The following is a 12,397-nucleotide window of genomic DNA, read 5'->3' as shown; positions in this document are numbered from 1 at the left end:
ACCCCAAAATACCCTTAGTTTATTGCAACCTTCAAAATACCCTTAGTTTATTACAACCCCAAAATACCCTTAGTTTATTACAACCCCAAAATACCCTTAGTTTATTGCAACCTTCAAAATACCCTTACTTTATTACAACCCCAAAATACCCTTAGTTTATTACAGCCCCAAAATACCCTTAGTTTATTACAACCTTCAAAATACCCTTACTTTATGGCAATCCCAAAATTTTATCATTCAAATCCTTTTTTTTTTTTTTCTTTTCGAGTAGGTAAATAGAATGTCATGAGATTTGCAGCCAAACAGTTTATTGTAAAGCATGATTACGAAAGTACTTCATGTTGGTCTCCACGGTACTGGCACGAAGGATTCGGCATGACTATATAAAACAAATAGATCTTATACATACACTATTTACATATAAATTATTCTGCTTTATTTACAATTATGTACAAAATATGGCACATATAGGAACTTTAGGAGGGCCTTCGTGGGCTATTTAACAAGATCAGGGGAAGAACACTCACGGAAAACAACTCAACACTTCAAGAACAATAAATCATCAACAATGGTAGTCAACAGAGTGTGAGGTGGTGTTACTGGGTTACTGTGAACCCGGGGAATGACTCCGAGTGCACACGCGCACCTCGGCCTCCTTCGTCACATCAGATCCACCTGACGGATGTACAATGTTTGGAGGCGATAATCTGGGTAATATTATTAGGATAATTTCAGTTGAATTACTGGAAGAACTGACACTATTCTTTTTTTTAGATATCTGATATTTCTATCAAAATGAATATGGGAATATTGTACTTTTACATGAAATATTCGGAAATGTTCGGACTCTGAGGTTACGAAGATCACCAGAAGGAATATCTGACATCCGTGGCATCTGTCTGGGTATATCGGAATATACTCGAAGATCGTTGTCAGGAGTCTCCGGCTTTAGATCTCCTGCCTGGAGAAGAGACTAGGACAAGGGAGCACCTCCATACAATCTCGGAGACTGCTTGAAGTCTGGGGGCATCCAGGATCCTGCGAAGTGGCGGGCGATGGAGGCAGGTAGGAGCGGCTCCTGTGTGACGTGTGTGTGTGTGTGTGTGTGTGTGTGTTGACAATTTGATAGGGAGCCTTCAGGAGGAACAGGAAGATCACCGAGATGCGGAACTCCTCCTGATTGTCGAGGTCAGGGATAACGCAGGAGGAGGAACAGGGAAGACGCATCGGAAGGAGCAAGACATCGAGGAGGCTAGTGTGCCTCAGCCTCGTTTTCGACATCGAGCTCTTCCTCCTCCTCATGCTCGAGCACCAGCCCCTCCTCCTCGCCCGGCTTGCTGCTGGATTTGCTCTCTTCTCCCTCACCACCGTCCTCCTGCTGCTGCCGCTTGTGTTTTGTCCTGCGGTTTTGGAACCAAACTTTAACCTGCGAAAGGAAGAAGACATGTGAGTTAAAAGGAATCCTTGTCTATTAAGACATTTACAAAGACAAGTTTGGGAAAATAAGCTACATGATTACAAACTGTTTTCTGACGCAGGCCGTGTCTCCCACCAAAAGGAAAAGCCAGCGACATAAAAACGTCATCCCTAGATATCACATCATACGAGAGACATATCAAACATGGCCATCCCGGGAACACGCTCCGACAACTCGATGAGGGGAGCTGAGGGCAGGTCGCTGGGGGAAGGGGAAGCCCCTTTCCCTTCAACCCCCCCCCCCCCCCCCACGCCCGGATATGGTATATTACCAGCTGGGTGGTCCGGCTAGGGTAAGCCTAGGAGGCCTAGCTATGTAAAGCCTGGGAGGTGTACCAGAACAGTCCTAGGGGTTATCAGACTAGAGTAAGCCTGAGAAGTCTGGCTGGGTTTAGCTTGGGGAGGTCTGGCTAGGACGAGCATAGGAGATATGGCTAGGGTGGCCGTGGGAGATCTGGCTAGGGTATGTCAAGGAGGTCTGGCTGGGGTGAGCCTGGGAGGTCTAGCTGGGGTGAGCCTGGGAGATCTGGCTGGGGTGAGCCTGGGAGGCCTGGCTGGGTATGCTTGGGAGGTTTGGTTGGGGTAAGTGTGAGAAATCTGGCTGGGATGAGCCTACGGAGTTATAACTTCGTGGTTACAACTCAACCCCAGCCGTCGGCATGACCAACGCATTCTGCTCTGACTCCAAGCATCAACATAACACGAAATAATATATCTATATACTTTTAAGTAAGGTTGCATGTAGGTGGCTGAGGTGGGAGCTGAAGAATGGGGTTAGGGCTGGAGACTAGGGTTGGTGTAGAAGGCTGGGATTAGGGTGGAGGGCGGGAGTTGGGGCTGAAGGTTGGGTTTGGGGTTTAATGGCTGTGGTTAAGACTGGAGGCTAAGGTTAGACGTGAAAGCTGTGATTGGTGGCTGGGGGCTATGGCTGAGGTTGAAGTCTGAGGTTAGAGTTAAAGACTGGGGTTGGAGATGGAGTTAGAGACTGGGGTTGAAGGCTAGGACTGGGTACTGGAGGTTGGGTTAACGGAAGGGGTTAAGATTGGAGGCTGGGGTTCGAGAAAGGGGTTGGAATTGAAGGCTAAAGTTGAGGATTGGAAGCAGGGGTATATTTTGGGACTGGGGTTGTAAGGCGGGGTTAGGGGTTGGAGTTCAAGGCTGGGGCTGATTTCCAGGCGGGAGATGGGTTAAAGGCTAGGATTAGGGTTGGAGAAAGTAGCTGGGGTTGAAGGCTTGGATTAGGGGAGGGATGATGGTGTTGGGGGATGTGGGTTAGTGACTGAGATTGGGGTTGGAGAATAAAGTTTGACGGTGAATATACGTTTAGAAGTTCGAGTTGGGGTTGGAGGTTAGAGGTTTAAGATATGGAATTGAGGCTGAAATTGGAGGGTTGAAGCTTGAGTTTGGGGTAAGAGGCTGAGGTGAGAGACTTGGACAGGAGTTGGAAGTTGGGGCTGTGGGTGTAGGTGAGTGTTTGAGGCTAGGATTGGGGGTTGGAGTCTTGGGTTGGGCGATTGAGGCAGGAGGTTAGAGACCGGGGTTGGGGATTGAAGACTCGGGCTGGGATTAGGAGGTTGGGGTTGAAGATGTAGGTGGGTGTTGGGAGCTGAATCTGGGGACTTGCAATTGGGGGTGGAGGTATGGATAGGTGTTGGGGATGAACTGGGAAGTTGGAGGCCCGTACTGGGAGTTGGAGGCACGGGTTGGGGTCTGGAGGCTGGGACTTAGAGATGAAGTTAGGCAATCCTTGTTTACACCTACCTATGAATCCTTTATAAACCATCTTGTAGAAATTCCTGCCCGTTTGTTGTTTAACCTGAATTTTCTTATTCCCTTACTGTCTTCCTATTTCCCTCACTCTCTTACTCTTCCCCTATTATCCTTGTTCCATCAATTCATCCCTGTTCCCAGTGTCGCCACTGCAGTCATCATGTACTTCCCGAAGCTATTGTTATGGTTCCCAGTTGCGTGTTAGTGTTATAGTAGCTTGAGTAATGATCCGATGGAGTCAGTAAATCTAATTTGGCTTGGGGCTACGAGGCGAGTGGTAGGGATACTCATTATGACTCAGTGACTCAGTATGATTTTATCCATGGGAGACGATTCAGTTTTACCTGTGTGAATAAGGAAAGGTCTGCCTTGATCTTAATATGGGGCTTCCTCAGGTTGGGTAGGTCAGCACTAGAGTGAGTAAACGAGACATCACTAGACAAGGTGCATGAGTCAGTATTATCGACGATGAGTAAAAAAAAAAGATTAAGGATCTCCTCGTCTTGACTCATTGCTATTAACGATGAGTAAATGAATCAGCCACTGCTACACTACAATGAGTGTGGGACTCACTGCTAACCCAGGGTGAGGCAGTGAGTAAGCGTCGCCAGCATCCATCAGGGAAGCCCCTCCCCTTACCCAGCCCTTCCACCAGTGACTATTAAGACACCCGATTAAACCGATTTTACGCACAATTACCCTCTATTGCCAGCAATATGTTGGTTATCGGGGGCAGAGGAGGTCCAGAGAGAGGGGTGAGGGTGGAGAGGCGAGTGAGGGTAGAGGGGGCAGGTGAGAGCTGTGGGCTTGATGGGAGTGGAGGGGCAACTGAGATGAGGGGGAGCTTGGAGGGTGAAAGGGAGAGGCTGGGTCGAAAGACAGTGAGGGTGCAACAGTTAACCAATGGATGAGGATGTCAGGAAGAGTAAAAGAGCAAGGGAGAGTAAAGGGGGTGGGGAAAATGGAGGGATTGAGGAGGATGAAGGAAGCTGGAAGGGTAAAATGCTGAACGAACGGTAGAGAGACGAAGGACTAAGAGGCTAGAGTAGTGGCTAAGTAAGAGAGGAATATTGTGTCAATTATTGTTTGTGGTCGTATTCACAAGACTAAACAAAAGAATTGTACACATATCAACGGTTTACCTCGAATGAAGTGTCAGTTCTTCAACAGACTATTATCATATGGAATGATTTACCAATCAAGAGTGGCTGAGAGCAGTGCTACAGATACGTTTAAGAAGAGACGATTAAATAATTCCCTTTAAGTTTATGGCTAACATTGTATAGGCCTCCTTTGTTGATTGAAACCTTTGCAGGTTGAATGACCTGTATGGCATTCTCCTGTTACCATACAAGTACGTAAGTTTCTAATACCTTACATTATCACAAACAGACTCTTGAATGGACCCCGTAATTTGTCGCTTTTTAGAAATTTATATTTAGTGTTACCGGACTCCGCCCGTTAGATTACACCGCGAGTGAAAAATAACATTCGGCGAGGCTGTAACTTTGGGAGTACTGTCTCGCCAAAGAGCTTCTCCCTCCAGAGGAATCTACATTTCCTTGCACAGCCAATGGCTTCAGGAGCTTTCAGAAAGGTTCTTGGTAATACATGGACTTTTTCATGGAAATTTTTCATGGGATATATATGTGTTTGATGTAAAAAAAAAATTGAAGCATTACAGACATAATGTAAATTAGTAAATGTAGATGGCGTCTTAAGAGACCTAACAGCAACAATATTCCCGTTATTTCACCCTGAAAATGAAATCTATTCTATCTATGCAGTACGACTTCCCCTCCCACCCGCCGGCAGCAGGCCGTGAGCGTCGCCACGCTCGGCTGGCCTCCCTCCTCGGTTGCCCCAGTAGCAGTGATAGAGCTGGGAAAGAGAGGGGAACGAAACTGGATGGAAGGGGAGGAGAAAAGGGAACAGAATGGTAGGGAAAGAGAAGCTGAAGAGATAGAATGGGAGGAGCAGGAAACAGAGGTGGGGAAGATAGACAAAGAGAAGTGATCACACACAGATATGAAACAGAACACTAGTGGGCACTAAAAAAGGTAGGATCACCGGGTGGGAGGGTAGAGAGGTAGAACACCAGGTGGGTATGGGAGAGGGGTGGAACACCGGGCGAGTAGGGGAGAGAGGAGGAACACCGGGCTAGTAGGGGAGAGGGGTGGAACACCGGACGAGTAGGGGAGAGGGGAGAAACACCAGGCGAGTAAGGGATAGGGGTGGAACACCGGGCGAGTAGGGGAGAGGGGTGGAACACCGGACGAGTAGGGGAGAGGGGTGGAACACCGGGCGAGTAGGGGAGAGGGGTGAAACACCGGGCGAGTAGGGGAGAGGGGTGAAACACCGGGCGAGTAGGGGAGAGGGGAGGAACACCACGTGGGTAGGGGAGAGGGGTGGAACACCGGGTGAGTAGGGGAGAGGGGTGGAACACCAGGTAGGTAGGGGAGAGGGGTGGAACACAAGTGGGTAAATGAAAAGAATGGCACACCAAGTTAAGTAAGAGGGGAGAGTGCAACACCAGAAGGACAGAGGAAAGGGATGGAACACCAGGTGGGACATTAAGTGGCCAGGGAGCGGGAGTTTCCATTCGTCCTAGTTCCGTCCACAAATGCCTGGGACAACTCTTGAGTGGGAATACAATCGATTCTCTTATTTTTGCCTCAAGGGCCGCAAATACATTGTCCAGTCGTGTTAAAACCATTCATACGATTCAATGTTTTTTTTTCTGATGACGGGGAAACACTTTCAGTCTGAATCTTTTTCGCTTTTCTAGAGCCACACCAGGTCTTAAGGAGACTTGATGTGGCATCCATCTGTACTTTGCTGCGTTGATGGCGACTACGGGGTTTGATAAACTTTCAGAGTTCAGGCTCACACTCCATGTGGTTCACTAAACCTCCCATAATCCATCCACTGCCATGCCCATTTTCAGGTATATAAATCGTTCCACTTCCTATAGGTTCTACCCCACTCAAATTCACACTCTGATTCCCGTGCTGTAGCGCTTAGCGTTCCTGACCGTGACGCATTCAGGGCCACCCAGAGTCTATCGCATAGGATCGAATCCTGGTTCCGGCAGTCGGTCCACAGAAAACTCAGCTGTTCGCCCACTTTTAGGAGTTGGTCGATTAAATGAGTACCTGCTCATGCTAGGATATATATATATATATATATATATATATATATATATATATATATATATATATATATATATATATATATATATATATTTTTATATATATATATATATATATATATATATATATATATATATATATATATATATATTTTTTTTTTTTTTTTTTTTTTTTTTTATAATTTGTCGCTGTCTCCCGCGTATGCGAGGTAGCGCAAGGAAACAGACGAAAGAAATGGCCCAACCCCCCCCCCATACACATGTACATACATACGTCCACACACGCAAATATACATACCTACACAGCTTTCCATGGTTTACCCCAGACGCTTCACATGCCTTGATTCACTCCACTGACAGCACGTCAACCCCTGTATACCACATCACTCCAATTCACTCTATTCCTTGCCCTCCTTTCACCCTCCTGCATGTTCAGGCCCCGATCACACAAAATCTTTTTCACTCCATCTTTCCACCTCCAATTTGGTCTCCCTCTTCTCCTCGTTCCCTCCACCTCCGACACATATATCCTCTTGGTCAATCTTTCCTCACTCATTCTCTCCATGTGCCCAAACCATTTCAAAACACCCTCTTCTGCTCTCTCAACCACGCTCTTTTTATTTCCACACATCTCTCTTACCCTTACGTTACTTACTCGATCAAACCACCTCACACCACACATTGTCCTCAAACATCTCATTTCCAGCACATCCATCCTCCTGCGCACAACTCTATCCATAGCCCATGCCTCGCAACCATACAACATTGTTGGAACCACTATTCCTTCAAACATACTGGGATGGCCTTGTTGAGGGTTTCAGTTTTATTCACATTAACTCTGAACTTCCGCATTTCACAGACTGTCCCAGAATGAGATACCAACTGCTTTAGTTTATCGATGAAGTCTGCGGCAAGAACCGTGTTACCTGCAAGCAGCAGTTGATCCCCTCCCAGCTTCTCCCTCCACCCCTAGTATCAAGCATACTGAAGATCCTCAGCCTCTCTTCATGATCGTTGCAGTTATCTCCCGTACCAACCCCTCATAAACATATCAAACAGCCAAACTGATATCACGCCTTTGACAGACCTACCTTCACCGGAAACTAACCTCCCTCCTTACCCGTATGCATGTCTTACTCTGCAAGGATGATAAAACTCCTCTGCATCTGACAGCTTTCCTCACACATCATGCATTTGTAGCACCTTTCACAAGACGTCTTTGTTAACCCTATCATACACTTTCTGTTTTATATTAATAATGATAATAATAATAATAATAATAATGAAATAATAATAATAATAATAATAATAATACTAAAACTGATAAATAATGAAAATAATAATAATAATAATAATAATAATAATAATAATAATAATAATTATAATAATAATAATAATAATGACAATAATAATGATGATGATAATAATAATAACAATAATAATAATGACAGTGATGATAATGATATTGAAAATATATTTTTCATGACTGTTCGTCGTTTTCCGCGTAAACGAGGTTTCGTCAGGAACAGACGAGGAAATGGACTCATTCGCTCATATCTGTTCACTAGCTGTCATGTATAATGCACCGAAACCACAGCCCCGTATCCATAAATAAGCCCCACAGACCTTTCCGTGGTTTTCCTCTGCCGATTCATATTCCCTGGTTCAGTCCATTGACAGCACGTCGCCCCTTGCATACCACAGCCCTCTAATTCATTCTGTCCGGTGCACAATCAAATTTTTTTACATTCCATCCTTCCGTCTCCTATTCGGTCTCCCCTTTCTCTTTCCCTTCACTTCTGATGCATAAAACCCTCATCTCATTCATACTTTCTGTATGTCCAAACTGTCTAAACCATTCCTGCACACCCTCTTCAGGTGTCTTAACCAAACCCTTATAATTACCACACTTCCTCATTGCTCCCAAGACCTGTATTCTCTCACCCACCCTACAACTCGCCTCAGCTTCCATGGTTCCATTCGCTGTCATGTCCACTCCCAGCTGTGTAAAACACCCCACTTCCTTCAAGGTGTCACCAGTCAAAATCAAACCCCAAATAATCGTCTCTCTCCGGAGCTGAACCCAACAACCTAACTTTTTTTTCAATCAATTACACTCAACTTTCTCCTTTCACACGCACTCACAAACTCAGAAACCAATTTCTGGTCTTTCTCATTCGAATCTGTCACCAGCGCTGTGTCATCAGCAATCATAAACTGACTCACCTCCCAAGCATCCCTACCGGACTGAAGACACACCTCGTCCCCACTTCCCCCACCACCAGCCATGGTGACATCACACCCTGCCACTGACCCACAGACCAACCTTCACCAGACACTGCTTACCTTCTCTCTGTATACTCGCGCACATGCCTTACTCTCTGAACAAACGCTCCTAACAGCTTTTAACAGCTTTCCTCCCACACCGTAAATTCGTAACATTTTTCACAAAGCATCTCTCCATCAACAATATCATATGCTTTCTCCAGATCCACAAGTGCGATATGCAACCCTCTGTTTCTCTAATTATTATTGATTATTATTATTATCATTTTATTATTATCATTATTACACTGAGAATATAAATCATAACAACAGTATCAGTATTGTTAACACTTTCTCCAATAATGATAGTGATTATTATTATTAATTATTATTATTATTATTATTATTATTATTATTATTATTATTATTATTATTATAGAGTAAAAATGATAGCAATAGGAAGATCTACAATGGTACTATCAGTATTGTTGATAATAAGGATAATGATATTTACAGAAAAAATAATAGCATGATAAAACTTCCTATTATTATTATAATAATAATAATAATGATAATACAGAAACGAAAGGAATGCCACCACCTCCATGATGAAAGCAACAGTAAAGAAAACAATGTTAGCAGCCGTGACAATAGCAATAATCCCTTACTTTCATCTGGGTGAAAGATGCGAGACCAGGCAGACGTTATATTGTGCCAAGCTGACGAAGTCAAGAGAAACGTAAGGCCTGTGTCGGCGAGGGTGCCCGGGAAGGCTGGCTGGCGTACGGGCCAAGCCTCACTAACCACCGCTAAATAGCTGGGTGATGCAGGGTACTTGATTTTATTACCGAAAGATTAAGGTCGGGAAATGTGATTTTTCCCTCTCGTGATTACGTGAAAATAAGTCGTTCCTGTCAAGTGGAAGGATGCGGCGAAACCGGCTGGTTAGCGGGAGCTGGTGACGCGCGCGCTTAAGAGACTGAAGGATGTTAAAAGTTAATAATTGATCGCTGTTAATAATATTTCAATAGCTAGAACGATTAGGCTTGTGTATGTAAGGGTGAAGTGCGGCAGATTTTCCACGTGTGGATATTTATCTTTCCAATCTATACCCACGCCGAGAATTTCATGGATTAGTGGTTTCACCATCGCTGCTCAGTGAAGGTGAACCTGAGGGGGACTGGTTGGAAGAGCTGGTCGCTGGGACGATCCGCCGTTAAAGAGTTGGGCGGGTTGTGGGCGTGGGTGTGGGCGGTCGGGATGAAATTAAGCCGAGAGATCAGACGAACGGTCAGCACAGATTAGTGGGTGATGGGAGCGAAAACCCGGGGTCAGTCTGATGTTGTCTTTGTGCCGTGTACAACAAGGACTATAATTGGAAGAGTTTATGAGCCGGCAGTAGGAATTAAAGGTGCATAATTTCAATAGTGGTTTTATTTGAGATCGAGGAGAGGCACCCAATTTTCACTTCAATTTGAATCCAGGCAGCGACATGGCAAGCGTCATGATTTGAGCGAAGGAAGGAACCAGCTTCGGCGCTGATTATCCCGAGATGAAACATACCGTACACTAGCATAGTTCTCTCGTAACAGAGATATAAACGAAAACTTAGTAAAGAAAAAAGATGGATTAATCTACTTTTGCTTCCAAGGCGTTGAAGACATGAAGCGGGGTACCTGTAGTTACCGAGAAGCGGAGGACACGTGAAGTAACCTTTTCCTTTAAGAATGAGAAGCGTATCTGTCTTTTCAAGATTTTGAAGAGGCGTGAGGCGTATATTTGTTTCCGAGACGCTGAGCCCACGTGAAGGCTATTTCTCATTCATCGAGACCACTTACGTTCCCTAGGGAAAATTCTCACATGTGAAGGGTGCCGTACTTCTGGTAAGTGGACGCGCAGTGTACCCAAATCTTCCAAAGGTTAAGGACACGTGCAACGTAGCCGTGTTTTGCTTTCCCAAAGTTAAGGAAACGTGAAGTCTGCCTGTATGGCCGAGATGATGCAACGTACCTGTGTTTCTGAGAGGTTGAGGGACTGGGCGAGCTGCTTCCTCTCGGCGCCGACAACGTACTGGTTCTTCTCGAAGGCTTGCTCAAGCTTCAGCAGCTGACTCGGGCTGAACGCCGTCCGGATCCTCTTGGGCTTCCGGAAGGGCAGCAGGAACGTAGGGAAGTCGTGGGCTGTGGAACACGCACACTCATCAGCAACACAAGATACAACTCCAAAGAAGTTATTTGTTTAATGGTTTTCTGTTATGGTAATATGCATGCCAAGTATATAAATACGCAGTGGGGCTCGTGCCTTCTTTAATGTTATCTGGAATTGGTATTGTTATATATATATATATATATATATATATATATATATATATATATATATATATATATATATATATATATTACGAAAAATATTAAACTTGGCTCTTATTAGTTTGAGTAACCTTAATACTAGTAATCAGGTATGAGTCCCAGATAACTCTTAAATTTGAAGTAATTAACAGACCCGCGGACAACTGTAATCAAGACGTTTCACAGAGTAATATCTCAGTAATTGCAATATAAAGATTAAACTTTCCATCATTTGATATTCATCAGAGCAGCCAGCTCAAGATGAGACACTTACCGCCGGGGAAACCAGGTGGGAAGACTCTTCCGTGGCGGGAGAGGAGCCACGGGTATAACGGGTAGTCCCGAGGGCATGGCGCTGGAGGGAGCGGCGTGCCCAACTGAGAGACCTGCCCTTGTGCTAGGAGAGGATGAGGCATCAGGGGCGTGGGCAGATGTGGTGGCATGGTATGGCCGCCCAGCGGGAGCAGTTGTGGTGGTAGCGGTACTCCCGATCCCGGCAGGAGGTTTGGCGGGGGAAGCGAGGCGGGACTAGGAAGCGGCGACGACGCTTTCTTGTCGTCGTCGTGATGAATGTTAGGGGGAGTGTGTGCGTACAGGCGATGTCACGGGTGAAGAGGGCTGTTGAGGTTCTTGCCGCGCCTGCTGCACACGGAAAAGCTGTTCCTTCAACAGCTGATCCCGCAAATGATCACGAAGCTGTTGTTCGCGAACCATGAAAAACTCCCGTGGGAGGCCAAGGCTGCTGAGGTCTCGCGGGGAGTGATGCGGCGGCGATTCTGGTAGCTTGGTCAGTCCTGGCGCAGGTGGCGACACTGAAGTCCTTTTCTCATCTCCGCAACCCACCAGCGACTCTATGGAGAAACCAAGGCGTGGGCGTGTGGGCACCACGGGCGTGGGCGCTTGTGGCATCATCAAGTCAGAGGACACAATGCGTTCCTATTAAGTCTAACACGACACACTCCAACCAGTACGCACTCGGACAACCAAGTGTTGTCCTGTCTTCACACCAGAGAGTCACAGCCACCCACAGGCTTATGAGTTCACAGGATAACAAGTGTCCTGAGATGATCACGCAAGGAGTTCACGTGGACTTATACGGCAAGCTGGAACTGTTCTACTCCTTTTACGTTGTACTGACTGCTCTTATCGCCATTATGAGCCAGCGTGGTCAATGATTGGTCAATTAGCACCCGATTCTCTGTTATTGCTTTTAATGGCGTGAGCCCATTGGCCCAGTGACAGTGTAGGCTCCGCCTCTGCAGCCTCAGGTGCCAGGGAGCCCAAATAGTATATTTTTTTACCGCATTCTTCTCATCCAGTATTAAAGATTTGATATATATTCAAAGAAAAACTTATCACGAAATTGATCTTTTACAGTATTCTGGCT

At 45.7% G+C, this 12,397-nt stretch overlaps 1 pseudogene; it reads right to left on the bottom strand.

Moving 5' to 3' along the window:
* Nucleotides 1-291: 291 nt before the first annotated feature.
* LOC139760495 (uncharacterized) lies at nucleotides 292-12,123 on the bottom strand (annotated as a pseudogene).
* Nucleotides 12,124-12,397: the final 274 nt, after the last annotated feature.

This window comes from Panulirus ornatus, chromosome 37 (assembly GCF_036320965.1).
Source record: "Panulirus ornatus isolate Po-2019 chromosome 37, ASM3632096v1, whole genome shotgun sequence".
Lineage (NCBI taxonomy): Eukaryota > Metazoa > Arthropoda > Malacostraca > Decapoda > Palinuridae > Panulirus > Panulirus ornatus.
This window is presented reverse-complemented; position numbering and strand designations above follow the sequence as displayed.